The sequence below is a fragment of the Chiloscyllium plagiosum genome, chromosome 29 (genome assembly GCF_004010195.1).
Source record: "Chiloscyllium plagiosum isolate BGI_BamShark_2017 chromosome 29, ASM401019v2, whole genome shotgun sequence".
NCBI classification, from domain to species: Eukaryota; Metazoa; Chordata; class Chondrichthyes; order Orectolobiformes; family Hemiscylliidae; genus Chiloscyllium; species Chiloscyllium plagiosum.
Genome location: NC_057738.1, coordinates 13,233,073 through 13,248,166, shown reverse-complemented (window position 1 = coordinate 13,248,166; position 15,094 = coordinate 13,233,073). Strand labels below are relative to the sequence as shown.

The following is a 15,094-nucleotide window of genomic DNA, read 5'->3' as shown; positions in this document are numbered from 1 at the left end:
CATTGTTAACAGCTAACTCGAGAATGCAACTTTAAAAAAAAGGGTTTTGATTTACACATGAAAGAAGTGAAACTATCACTGTATTCTAACAGATGAAAGGCTTAACAGACAATCAATTTTTCAATGTATAATTTCAGTTACATCACACTGCAAATTTTTGCTATAAATTCTGTGTTACGATCGAGCCCTCCACAATCACCTGATGAAGGAGCGTCACTCCGAAAGCTAGTGTGCTTCCAATTAAACCTGTTGGACTATAACCTGGTGTTGTGTGATTTTTAACTTTGTACACCCCAGTCCAACACCGGCATCTCCAAATTCAGCCAGTGGAATATTGTCAGATTTATAGGAGAAACCCCATTCAGGACATTCCAAAACACTTTACAATCAGCGACATGCTTCGGAAGTGAAGTCACCATCTTAATACAGGAAATGTTGTAGCCAATTAAAGGACTTTCACAAATAACAATGTGGTAATTAGCAGATCATTTGTTTACTGAGTTACCAAGTTTGGTTGATAAAGGCACAGAAGTGTGGTGTTGATGTTGGCTGAAACATATGCTGTAGGATAAGAGAAAAGTCCCTTGCTCTTATTCAAAATTGTGATGTTGAGCCACACAGTGGTTTGATCCTTGATATAACTGAATCAGCTGATCTGTGATGCAATGGCTTTTGAAGTATAATGAACCTTATGTCACAGGGAAGTCTGGGAAATATCAATCAGAATATGATTGGAAAGAAAACTGAATAGAAATATGCATCAAACATCTTTCCTTTGTTCTTTAAAAGAGCTGAGTAAATTATTCCTTTCCGATTCTCTTTTCCCAAAGTCTTGCAAATTTTGACCCTCCAAGTACATATCCAAATCCTTTTTATTAGTTACAATTGAATCTGCTTCCATCATCCTTTTAGACAGTGCACGACAGAGCATAACAACGTACTACACAAAAAAACTCCTAATCTCTTTTTTACTTTTTTGCTAATGAATTTAACTTTGTCCTCTGATTAGTAAATCGTATGTCAGAAATATATTATTATCTCACTATCTGAACACCTCTATTAAATCATCCTGAAACATACTCTGCTCTTAGGTGAACAATTCCACTTTGTCTGGTGACTCTATGTCAGTGAAGTCTCTCATCCCTGGTAACATTCGGTTGGTAGCACACTTGCCTCTGAGTTATATGGCTCTCCAGCATAAAAGTTATGCTTACAGTATGAAGGAAGTAGTCTTGCCCTGGAGTGTCAACACTATTTCTCTCCACAGATGCTGTCTGTGCACTTCCAACATGTTGTTGTATCAAGTTCCCAGCATTCACTGTATTTTGCTTTGGCATTAGTACTGAGGGAATATTGGACTACAGGCAGTGCAATCTTCTGGTTCAGATGTTAAACCAAGGCTATACCTTCCAACGTGGGAGAATGTAAAAAATTCCCATGGTAGTATTTCAGAGAAGAATAGGGGGGAACAGTATAGGGTGTGCAGAAAATATATATTTCTCAATCAAATCACTTAGCTGTTTGTGGAAGTTTGCTTCATGCACATTTAATTGCTGGGTTTCTGTTTGCAGCAGTAGATTTAATGTAAATAAATGAAAATGCAAGGCTCTTTTCTCCCCTCAATAAAGGTGCATATCCAGATTTTGGTTCATAATCTCTAGGACTGTTTTCAGGCAGAACTGATAGGAAAGCAACTATGAATCGATTCTGCAGGGTTATCAAGCAGTGTCACAGAGCTCAAACAAACCAATAAATCTCATGAGACATACGTTGGAAAATGTCCATAAAGGATGAGTGAGTAGCATAGGGGTCAAGGAGGAGATAAAGCTAAAATGCCTGGCATTTTTCTCTCCTGCATTCGCATTTTAAGAATTTCCACAAATGAACCAACAATCATGTCAATCATTCAACATTTATTTCAGAGTACCAACTCATAAGCACAGAATTACATGTCATATAGGCTAATATTGCATTACTCAACATACACGTACAAGACATGACAATTCAGAATTTGCGGTTTCTGAACCTAAAGCTTTCAAAATGTCAGATTAGGATGTTTTAGCTGTTCTTCAGTGAGTTAACATTGCTAACATATTCACTGGGATCCAATGGTTTGCTGCTCATATTTTCAACATCCACAGGAACACACTTCCATTTGACTTCACGTTGTTCTGCTTCTTGCATCGTACATAACGCTGTCAAATTAAAATAAATTAAAATGGCTGTTAATGATGCTAACAAATTCAGACAATCTGGCCCACTTGTCTACCAAATCACGTAACTCTGAAGTATGTGCAATTAGTTCTATGGCAAGGATATGCAGCTGCTCAGATGTCAAAGATCTTGGTGTTTTTTTTTAAAATGTAGATGTAAATTAATTATAATGCCCACAGGCTTTAGTGGGTAAATGTACTATGCAATGTGAAATGGGAATGGTAGCCCCATGGTAATGTTAATACGCCAACATTTCAGAGGCGTGGATGAAACTTCTGAGACAAGAGTTCAAATGGTGTCACATGAGTTGGTGGAATTTCAATTCAGCTAATGACTAAATCTGGACTGAAATGCTCATTTTAGTAATGGTAGCCAATGACATAACTGAAGTTTGTAGTAACATATCAGGAACACTAATGCCCATTAGGCTGGGAAATCAGCCATCCTCATCCGGTTCACTTGATATTTTACTCATTCATAGATGTTAGAGATATACCTCTGGAGTAGATGGGACTTTAACCTAGGCCTTACCAGACCAGAGGCAGGGAGACTACCTCTGCACCACTGACCCTTTTTACACTAATTTAGACCCGTAGCAATGTGCTTAATTGAATGCCCCAGCAGTCACTCAGTTACATCACCCACTACAGAAAACTCAAACAAGAATAAAACTGGACAGACCACCCCACATCAGTTTAGGAATGAAAATAATAAAGGCACAAGCTGCCCAATGAGCTCTGCAAACTCCACTTTAATAATATTTGCACACTTGTTTCATCATTGGGACAGCTGGTTTACAGATCATAAGACTATCAGAAATAGGGAGAAGAGTCAGCCATTCAGCCCCTCAAACCTGCTCCACCATTCAGTAGGATCATGGCTGATGACCTTGTCATATTCACCGAATCACTCCTGACACTTAATTAATCACAGTTACCTTGACTACATGTCCTCACACTCTGCTTCCTTTAAAGACTTTATTCCATTCTCTCGTGTCTCTGTCTCCGTCACATCTGTTCCAATGATGCCAGCTTCTACAAAGGAGTCTCCTTAATGTCCACCTTAATGTCCACCAAGCATTCCCAGCACTATGGTTCACAGGGCTCTCAGCCATGTCTGACCCATCTCCTGCACTTCAGCTTTCACCCCTTCTCTTCCCTCCTTTGTCAGCAATAAGATCCCCTAGTCCTCATCTACCACCCGACCAGTATCCACATCCAAAGGATCACTAGCGACCATTTCTGCCACCTCCAGCAGGATGCCACCATCAGACACATCTTACCTTTCCAGTCCCTTGTCAGCCTTGAGCAGGGCTGTTCCCTTATGAACACCCTGATCCACTCCTCCTTCACTTCCAAGACCTCACACCTTCACGGCATCTTCCCATGCAACCGTAGAAGTTGTAAACCATTTACTTCCACCTTCCTCACGATCCCAGGCCCCAGAAACACCCTCCACATGAAGCAGCGAATTATCTACACCACTCAGTCTAGTCGACTGCATTTGCTGCTCACAATGGGATGCCCTCTACATTAGGGAAAGGAAGCACAGACTGGGTGACCACTTTGCAGAACACCTGCATTCTGTCTGCAAAAATGACCCTGAGCTTCCCACCACCTGCTACTTCAACAAAACCAACCTGTTCCCTGGCCAGCATCTTTGTGTGGGGCTTGCTGCATTGCTCCAGTGATGCTCAGTGTGGTGCTGGAAAAGCACAGCTGGTCAGGCAGCACCCAAGGAGCCAGAGAGTCGACATTTCGGGCATAAGCCCTTCATCAGGCTCATGTCCAAAACGTCAACTCTCCTGCTCCTCAGGTGCTGCCTGACTAACTGTGTTTTTCCAGCACTCCACTCTCCACTTTGATCTCAGCATCTGCAGTCCTCACTTCCTTTCAGTGGAGCTCAGTGTAAGTTTGAAGAACAGCACCTCATTTTCCACTGGGGACCCTGCAGTCAGGACTCAATATCGAATTCAATTATTTTAAGGCCTGAGCACCTTCTCCCATGTCGACACCCTAAACCCCACCCACCAGACCTTGTCATCACATGGGCTGCTACCACTAACAATGCATTGTCAGCTACAAATAGCCTCCATTAGCAGCTACTGACTTCTCCAGGCTGATTAGCTTTTCTTTTCACACCAAATCTATTCTACTTTTGAAATAAAGGCACAATTGGTTGTAATTTGACATTCTCAACACTTCCTTGTGGCTGGGGAATGGGGTATAAAAATACAGACCTTTTTCCATAGTTGTACAGAACGTTGCTGAGACCACATCTAGAGAACTATGTGCAGTTCTGTTCTCCTCAGGTAAGAAAGGACATTCTTGTATTATAAGTCGTTCTGAGATGCTTCAATCAACTGATCCCTGGGATGAAGGGGTTATTTTATAAAGAATGGTTGTTCATGTATCCCTTGGAGTTTCAAAGAATGAGAGGTTGATCTCATGGAAACATACAAGATGCTCGGAAAACATGATTGGGCGTGCGCTGAGAGGATGGTTCCCAATGTGTGGGAAAGACAAAAACCAGGGGACGCAGTTGAAAAATGAAAGGATTTATTGTAGAAATGTTTTTCACCGACTAAATTCAGGTACATTAGCCTTATTGTCCATGTGATCCGAAAGTTTTTTAAAAAGCACCTTTAAATTACAAAGAGTCATGGTTCAAAAAAATCAAACTTTATTGTGAGCATTTCCATCAGAAAAGAGAACATAAGAAATAGAAGTAAGATTCAGCAATAACTTAAAGGAAGAACCATGATGTGGAGGTGCTGATTTGGATGGGCGGGGGGGGGGGGGGGGAGGGGGATGTGGACAAAGTCAAAAACCATACAATACCAGGTTATAGTCCAACAGGTTTATTTGAAACCACAAGATGTCAGAGCCCCCTTGTTCCTGCCTGAGGAAGGAATGGGGGCTCCAAAACTTTATGGTTTCAAATAAACCTGTTGGACTATAACCCAGTATCGTGTGATTTTCTTTTTACTTAAATTAAAAGATTTATTTACTTTCATTTAGCCTGTGGAACTCTCTTTAGGGAGTGGTGGAGACAGGATCATTGAATATGTTTAAGGCAAAGATAATTATATTCCTTATTATCAAAGCAGTCAAAGGGTATCAGAAGTTATCATGAAGGTGGGGCTGAGGTCACAGTCAGATCAGCCATAATTCTATCGAATGGCAGAGTAGACTTAATGAGTCAAATGACCTTCTCCCGCTCCTAACTCATACGTTCTTAACTGAAAATGCACTATAGCAATTAGCTAATGCTCCTTCTAACCCTGTGACCTCTGACACAGAGACAATTAAGGGTTGTGGATCCTTAGGAACACAGCACTTGAAAAATCCCAGCAAGCCACACACCATTCATTCTGACTTGAAATTATATCACCACTCCCTCGCTGCTGCTGCATCAAGAACCTGGAACTCCCTTTCTACATCATAAAGACTGCAGCGGTTCAAGGCAGAAGTGGATACTGCAGATGCTGGAGATGAGAGTCAAGATTAGAGTGGTGCTGGAAAAGCACAGCCGGTCAGGCAGCATCTGAGGAGCAGGAAAATTGACGTTTCAGGCAAAAGCCCTTCATCTGGAAGGGCTGATGAAGGGTTTTTGCCCGAAATATTGATTTTCCTGCTCCTCAGATGCTGCCTGACCTGCTGTGCTTTTCCAGCACCACTCTAATCTTGACTGCAGCAGTCCAAAACCTAGCTCACCACTACCTTTTGAAGGGCAATTAGAGACAAAGAACAAATATTGGCCTCACCTGCAATGGTCACATCCCACAAGTAGGTTGAATTAAAGTGCTGAAGAGGAGCTTACCACTTTTCCATCCATGTCCTATGTTTGTGCATGGATTGCCTGCACCGCGAATGACACTGCAACTTGATGGGGATGGAGCAAGACAACCAAGATTCCTTTCCTTGATGGCTCTCCATTGATTGTTGATGGAGAGTGAGTAAGAGGTGAAACCAGGATCAGTCTTCTCTGTGAAGTGCCAGATGATCTAAAAGGCTCCTGCTGTTTACTGTCTAGACATCCATATCGAGATTGGTCCCTTACAGGGAGGTTTCAAAGGGCGGTCAGAACCTGTGAAATAAAGCCAGATGAGTCAGTCTCCAATGCAGGATGTGAAAATTGGTGGACTTGAGGGAATCAATAACGGGCTGGTTAGACCCGGAACAGGCAACGCTGACAACTTTCAAAGGCAGGAAGCAATTTTCAAAGTAATGCAATTCAAACTAAGTCAAATTGCAATACTTACATTGCAGTTTTACTAAGCTTAAGGGAGGGTGACAATATCAGACACCATGTGTCACTAACACATTACCACAGGCCCAGCAGGGCCAAGTGTAAATGCTAGCACTGATCAACTATAAAAGGTATGGAGGGTGGCTGTGTAGACTGGAGCTCAGGAGGTGATACCACACAATCACAACAGGAATTTAGTGACAGATCCTTTACCCCTTTATCCTGCCATTCTTTTAGTGAGAACACATTTTCTTCAGAGGCCAAGTTGAAGTGCATGAGCCTAATTTTACCTTTTCATGTGATCTGAAGCAGAGAAAGCAGCTTTAATATAAAAACTGGCTCAGCACAATAAGTCAGAAGCATTACTGTTAGTATTTACATTTGATAATAGAGGTAATAAGACCACAGGAAATAGGAGCAAGAGGAGGCAATTTAGCCCATCAAACATGCCAATCTATAAGATCATGGACAAGCATTCCATTTTCCTGCCTGCCCACCCCATAACCTGAACTTGTAACCAAAAACTCATCAATCAATAATCTGTCTAACTTCAACCTTGAATATGTTCAATGACCTAGCTATCACTGCTGTCTTTGGATGACACTTTGTGATCTTCTGCGTCACGATATTTCTCTTTGCTATACTAAATTAGAAAATGCTTATTTTTAAGATGTGATTCCTATAGCTAGATTCCCCCACAAAGAGAAACATCCTCTCAGCATTTATCTATCAACCCCCTTTAGGATTTTATATGTTTCAATAAGATCACTTCTCCAATAAGTAAACTTGCTCAACCTTTCCTCATAAAATAACTCATTCATTGCAGGAATCAACCAAGTAAAACGTATCTGAACTGCAACCATATCCCTCCTTAAGTAGGCTGAGTGAAATTGTACACAGTACTCAATCTTCAGTCAGACAAACGCTCCATATCGCTATAGCAAGACATACCTACTTTCAGACTCTACCCTCCTTGCAATATAGGCCCACATTCCACTTACCTTTCTAATTATTTACAATACCAACTTGCTAATTTTTTATGATTCATTTTCAAGGGTACCTAGATTCCTCTACATTGCAACATTCTGTAGTCTCAACCTATTAGCTTTTCTATTCAGCCTACCAAAGTGAGCAATCTCTCATTTTTTCACATCATACTCCACTTCACTTTCCTCTTCACTTAAAAAATCCATATCCTTTCATAGACTCTTTATATCCTCCTCACAACTTGTTTTCCTGACTATCAGCAAATTTGGCTATAGAACAATCAGTCCCTTCATCAGTTATTAACATAGATTGTGAACAGTTTATGTCCCAACACTAGGCACTGTGGCACTCCACTAGTTATAGCATGTCAATCTGAAGATATCTCATTTATCCCAAATCCCTGTTGCCAGTTAGTCAGGCCATTCTCCATGCATGCTAATATATCAGCTCTAATAAAATGAGCACTTATGTGTACAGTAGCATTTTGGATTTCCAAATACATTACACCTTGCATCTTATATTCTCAAAGAACAACATTTTTCAAATATAATTCCTTTTCCCAAAACTATCGTTGACTCTGCCTGATTTTCATGGAGTCATAGAGTCATTCAGCATGGAAACAGATCCTTTGGTCCAACCATTCCATGCCGAACGCAATCCCAAACTAAACTAGTCCCGCCTGTCTGTGCTTAGTCCACATCCCTCCAAACATTTCTTATTCATGTACTTATCCAAATGTCCTTTAAACATTGTAACGGTTGCCACATCCACCACTTCCTCTGGTAGTTCATTCCAGACACAAACCACTGTCTGCGTAAAATAATTGCCCCTCATGTCTTTCTTTAAATCTTTTTTCTCTCACCTTAAAAAATATGCTCCTTAATCTTGAAACTAATTCTTATGGAAAAGACACCTCCCATTCACCTTATCTCTACCCCTTATGATTTTATAAACCTTTATAAACCTCAACCTCCTACGCTCCAGTGAAATGAATCCTCGCACATTCAGCCTCCTCTTATAAGTCAAACCCTATATTGTATCATGATTTTTCTAAACATCTTTCTAATATCTCCTTAATAATGCATTACAGTATTTTCTCAAAGATAGTCGTTAGGTTAACTAGCCTGTATTTTCTTGCTTTCTGTCTCTCTCTTTTCTTGAATAGTGGTGTCTCATTTGTAGTTTTCTAATCTGTAAGGTGCTTTCCAGAATCTAGGAAGTTTTGGAATGCTGAAATGCTTTTAGTCCCTTTCATTGTGAATATTGAGCAAGCATTCTATATCTAAGTATCTTGTATTTTCTTCTTTCCCATTATTAATTCCCAGACTTGTCCTTTAAAAGACAAAGCCTCATTTTAGCTGTTTGCTCCCTTTTTCTTTTCAGACTGGGGGCCTGAGGCCAACACAAGGATCCACTTATGCTGGACCCACTGCTTTTCGTCATTTATATCAATGATTTGGTTGTGAATATATGAGGTAGGGTTAGTCGGTTTGCAGATGACACCAAAATTGGAGCTGTAGAGGTCAGTGAAGAAGGTTACCTCACAGTACAACGGGGACCTTGATCAGATCAGACAAGGAGTAGCAGATTGAGTTTAATTTAGATAAATGCAAGGTGCTGCATTCTGGATAGGCAATTCAGGGCAGGACTTATACACTTAATGGTAAGGTTCTACAAACAAAGTGACCTTGGATGGCAGGTTTGCAGCTCCTTGAAAATGGAGTCCCAGGTAGAACATAGAACATAGAAGAATACAGCGCAGTACAGGCCCTTCGGCCCTCGATGTTGCGCCGATCCAAGCCCACCTAACCTACACTAGCCCACTATCCTCCATATGCCTATCCAATGCCCGCTTAAATGCCCATAATGAGGGAGAGTCCACCACTGCTACTGGCAGGGCATTCCATGAACTCACGACTTGCTGAGTAAAGAACCTACCCCTAACATCTGTCCTATACCTACCCCCCCTTAATTTAAAGCTATGCCCCCTTGTAATAGCTGACTCCATACGTGGAAAAAGATTCTCACTGTCGACCCTATCTAAACCCCTAATTATCTTGTAGACAGGATAGTGAAGGCGGTGTTTGGTATGCTTGCCTTTATTGGTCAGAGCATTGAGTCTAGGAGTTGAGAGGTCATGTCATGATTGTACAGGACATTGGTTAAGCCACTTCTGGAATACTGCGTTCAATTCTGATCTCTCTGCTATTGGATGTTGTGAAACTTGAAAGGGTTCAGCCAAGATTTACAAGGATGTTTCCAGGATTGAAGGGTTTGAGCTATTAGGAGAGGCTGAATAGGCTGGGGCTGTTTTCCTCAGAGTATCAGAGGTGAAGGGGTGATCTTACAGAAGTTTATAAAACCATGAGGGGCATGGACAGGGTGAACAACCAGAGTCTTTTCCTCAGGGTAGAGGAGTCCAAAACTAGAGTGCATTGGTTCAGGGTAAGAGGGGAAAGATTTAAAAGGGACGTAAGGAGTAATATTTTCATACAGAGGGTGGAACAAGCTGCCATGGGAAGTGATGGAGGCTTGTACAATGACAACAGTTAAAAGGCATCTGGATGGGTAGATGAATAGGAAAGGTTTAGATGGATATGGGCCAAGTGCTGGGAAATGGGACTAGATTAATTTAGGGTATCTGGTCGGCAACTGAAGGGACTGTTTCCATGCTGCACATCTCTATGACTATGATTCTATATCTCTAAAAGGCTTACAAGGGGGTGGCATGGTAGCTCAGTGGTTAGCACTGCTGCGTCACAGCGCCAGGGACCTGGATTTGATTCCTGCCTCGGGCGACTGTCTGTGTGGAGTTTGCACGTTCTCCCCATTTCTGCGTGGGTTTCCTCCCACAATCCAAAGGTCGGGTGAATTGGCCATGCTAAATTGCCCATAGTGATAGGTGCATTAGTCAGGGGTGAATATCGGGCAGGGGAATGGGTCTTGGTGGATTACCCTTCGGAAGGTTGGTGTGGACTTGTTGGGCTGTAGATAATCTCATCTTAAAGCATTTATTGTCTGTTTTATATATTTTGGTTTCTAACTTTTTGTCTGGCCTACCACTATTCTTTGCAGCTTTGTAAATATTTTCTTTTAGTTTGAAACCATTCTTAACTTCCTTAGTTATCCATGAGTGGTGACGTCATCTTGAAGTGTCTTTCATTGTCAATTAAATGTACCTTCATTGAGAGTTATAAAATATCTCCTGAAGTATCTACCACTGCCTCTCCACTGTCTTACCATTTGATCTTTTCTCTCATTCCATTTTAATCAACTCTGTCCCCATTCCTTTGTAATCGCCTAATGTAAGTTTAAGCTATTAGTTTCAAATCCACATTTCTCACCCTCAAACAGAATATGGAATTCTTTCACATCATGATCACTCTTACCCAACGGAGATTACTTTACTATGTGATCATGAATTAATCCTGTATCATTACATATGACAAGTTGATAATATTCTGCTAGCGAGTTTTGAGAAGATTTGTAGCTCAGGTTGAGGTTCTGGATGTAGGTTTGCTCGCTGAGCTGGAAGGTTCATTTCCAGATGTTTCAGCACCCTAATAGGTAACATCTTCAGTGGGCCTCCGGGCAAAGCACTATTGATAATGCCTGCTTTCTATTTATATGTTTGGGTTTCCAACCCACCAACACATTAAAACAGCAGCTAATGAACTTGAAAGACCCTATACAGACAACAAGCAAAACTAATGTTATTTACAAAATACTTTGCAAGAACTGTAACAAACACCACATTGCACAAACAGGCAGAAAACTAGCCACCAGGGTACATGAACATCAACTAACCAAAAAAAAACGACATGACTCACTCTCACTAGTATCCTTACATATGGATGAGGAAGGACACTACATCGACTGGGACAACACATCCATCCTCGGACAAGCCAAACAGAGATACTCACTGAATTCCTAGAAGCATGGCATTCCAACCGGAACTCTACCAACAAACACGTTGACTTGGATCCCAGTTACCACGCCTGAGAAAAAAAACAGGAAATGACATCACCATAGGAAATAATGTCACCAAGCCTAGGAAACCCAAACATATAAATAGAAAGCAGACTACACCCACCAGTACTTTATTCGGAGGCTCACTGAAGATGTTACCTAGTATGGTGATAAAATGTCTGAAAACGGATCTTCCAACTCAGCGAGCAAACCTATATCCAATATTCTGCTCTGTGGTTAGTACAGAAATGGATGTTTTTATTAAAACCTTCTCGAATATTCATGATGTATTCATCCTTGAGCCTTCTAAGTATTCTGGACAAGACCCAAAAAATCCTTTCATTAGCCATAAAGTATAGTGTTCCCAGTCTCTATACAATGGGAGGAATAGGCAATGTCATTATAGTCTCACTTTCTTGTTAGAGAGAAATGACTGGTGGTGGGTTTAACTTGAGGGTTGCTAAGCTGTAGGCAAGAGGCAAGGTTGAGAAGGTGGAACCTTCATTGTGATCTCAGTCAGAGGAATTGAACCCACATTACATCACAAGCCAGCCACCCAACCAACTGAGCTAACTGACACCGAATGGGAAGAATATATTTGCCCTGACCAATAAGTCTTCCCATTTTCCAGATTCTCAGCTTAGATTTGATTCTCTATGTAATAATTAACCGCTTGTTACCTGATTCTGCCAAATATCTTGCAATAGCCCGTGTTCCTCAGATCCCGTAAGATTCTAACCACACTATCATTTAGCATTGGCCATTCACCATTATACTTCCATTTTGAATTGATCAGCAAGAATTATTCCTGCCTCAAGCAAGACAAAGGGGTTTAGATGCAAGTCACTGTACAATAGCACTGGTCATCATCCATCAGTCTTTGTGGTTCCCAAGAAGCCAAAGAGTGGAAACTTATGGGAATACTCCCATGGTCAGTGGCAGGCAAATCAGGATGAGTTACGCTGCTTATTTCAACTGATGTGGTTACCCAGTCACCAGTCCAGTGGTTCAGTTGAGAAGGGAAAAGAATTCATTGCACTACTGAGCAGCACAGCCCTCTGCTATAGTTGGATAAGTATTTTAGTTCAGTATTTTACAACAGAAAGGGGCAAATGACAATTTTCTAACAGACAACATAACAAGGTCATTGGGGCAGTACATTTATGCAGGAGATTGCCATTTCCTCTAATTCTTCTTCAGGATCTTGACCACCTAAATGCTCCAATGTAAAATGCATTTTGAATAGCTTCATGGCTTCCACTCACTTGATACTATTATAAATTATTGGCATTGACAATGGAAATTCAAGGATGCTGGCCTTAAAACTGTGAACATTAACTCTCACTTTCATTTATTTGTATAAATATTCAATCTAGAGCCATTCAATCAACATAACAGTCAGCTCCCAGGCAGTATATTTTAATGAGAACAAAGAGAATTGAAAATGTTACTTGCTGTTTCATGAAAGCAATGATAGTTTCAAAGATTACCCTTGCTTGTTTCCTTTAACTAAATGAACAGCTGGGTCTCACATGATTCTTCATGAAGGCAGCAGTGGTGGCAGGATTGAGGACTCCCAGCTTCGGTAGGCCCAGAGCCTGAGCTCACGAGCTCAGTGAGCTTATGAGGGCAGTAGAGCATGGTGACTAGAGTAGTGCTGCAAGAGGCCAACAGCTGGGATTCGATGGGTCATGAAGGTGTAGTCCCAGTGTGGCCTGGAGGTGAGGTATTGGCGTGGCCTGGAGGTGAGATCCCAGTGTGGCCTGGCGGTGAGTCACAGCATGGCCTGGCGGTAAGTCCCAGCTTGGCCTGGCGATAAGTCCCAGCATGGCCTGGAGGTGAGGCCCCAACATGGACTGACGGTGAGTCACAGCGTGGCCTGGAGGTGAGGTCCCAGAATGGCCTGGCAGTGAGGTCCAAGTGTGGCCTGGAGGCAAGGCCCCAGCGTGGCCTGGAGGTGAGGTCCCAGCATGGCCTGGAGGTGAGGTCCCAGCGTGACCTGGAGGTGAGGTCCCAGTGTGACCTGGAGGCAAGGTCCCAGTGTGGCCTGGAGGCAAAGTCCCAGCATGGCCAGGAGGTGAGATCCCGGAGTAGCCTGGAGGTGAGGTCCCAGTGTGGTCTGGAGGCGAGGTCCCAGCGTGGCCTGGAGGTGAGGTCTGGGTGTTGCCTGGAGGTGAGGTATTGGTGTGGCCTGGAGGTGAAGTCACAGCATGGCCTGGAGGTGAGGTCCCAGCGTGGCCTGGAGGTAGATCCGGTGTGGCCTGGAGGTGAGGTCCCAACGTGGCCTGGAGGTGAGGTCCCAGCATGGCCTGGAGATGAGGCCCCAGCATGGCGTGGAGGTGAGGTCCCAGTCTGGCCTGGAGGTGAGATGCCGGTGTGGCCTGGAGATGAGGTCCCGATATGGCCTGGAGGTGAGGTCCCAGCGTGGCCTGGAGGTGAGGTCTGGATGTGGCCTCGAGGTGAGGTCCCAGCGTGGCCTGGAGGTGAAGTCTGGGTGTGCCCTGGACGTGAGGTCCCGATATGGCCTGGAGGTGAGGTCCCAGCGTGGCCTGGAGGTGAGGTCTGGATGTGGCCTCGAGGTGAGGTCCCAGCGTGGCCTGGAGGTGAGGTCCCGGTGTTGCCTGGAGGTGAGGTCCCAGCATGGCCCGGCAGTGAGGTCCCAGTGTGGCCTGGAGGTGCGATCCCAAGCGTGGTCTGGAGGTGAGGTCCCAGCGTGGCCTGTAGGTGAGGTCCCTGCGTGGTTTGGAGGTGAGGTCCTGGTGCGGCCTGGAGGTGAGGGCCCAGTATGGCCTGGAGGTGAGGTCCCAATGTGGTTTGGAGGTAAGGTCCTCGTGCGGCCTGGAGGTGAGGTCCCAGCATGGCCTGGAGGTGAGGTCCCAGCGTGGCCTGAAGGTGAGGTCCCAGTATGGCCTGGAGATGAGATCCCAGCGTGGCCTAGAGGTGAGGTCTGGGTGTTGCCTGGAGGTGAGGTATTGGTGTGGCCTGGAAGTGAGGTCACAGCATGGCCTGGAGATGAGGTCCGGGTGTGCCCTGGAGGTGAGGTCCCGGCATGCCCTGGAGGTGAGGTCCAGGTGTGGCCTGGAGGTGAGGTCCCAGCGTGACCTGGAGGTGAGATCCCGGCATGCCCTGGAGGTGAGGTCCCGGCATGGCATGGAGGTGAGGTATGGGTGTGGCCTGGAGGTGAGGTCCCAGCATGACCTGGAGGTGAGATCCCGGTATGGCCTGGAGATGAAGTCCCAGCGTGGCCTGGAGGTGAGGTCCCAGTATGGCCTGGAGGTGAGATCCCGGTGTGACCTGGAGGTCGGTTACTGGTGTCGCCTGGAGGTGAGGTCCCAGCTTGGCCTGGAGGTGAGGTCCGGGTGTGACCTGGAGCAAGGTCCCAGTGTGACCTGGGGGTGAGGGCCCAGCATGGCCTTGAGGTGAGATCCTGGTGTGGCCTGGAGGTCAGTTTCCAACGTGGCCTGGAGGTGAGGTCTGGGTGTGGCCTGGAGGTGAGGTCCCAGCGTGGCCTGGAGGTGAGGTCCCAGCGTGGCCTGGAGGTGAGGTCCCGGCATGGTCTGGAGGTGACGTCCGTGTGTGGCCTGGAGGTGAGGTTCCAACGTGGCCTGGAGGTGAGATCTGGGTGTGGCCTGGAAGTGAGATATTGGTGTGGCCTGGAGGCGAGGTCCCAGCA

The 15,094-nt window shown here is 44.3% G+C and overlaps 1 long non-coding RNA gene across 1 annotated transcript; it reads right to left on the bottom strand.

Annotated features, from left to right (window-relative positions):
• Positions 1–1,905: 1,905 nt before the first annotated feature.
• On the bottom strand, positions 1,906–11,415 carry LOC122564378. The gene is made up of 3 exons (XR_006315897.1): positions 11,376–11,415; positions 6,037–6,303; positions 1,906–2,195 (listed from the first exon to the last, which is right to left on the bottom strand). It is a non-coding gene; the product is annotated as an uncharacterized LOC122564378 (long non-coding RNA).
• Between the last annotated feature and the right edge of the window lie 3,679 nt (positions 11,416–15,094).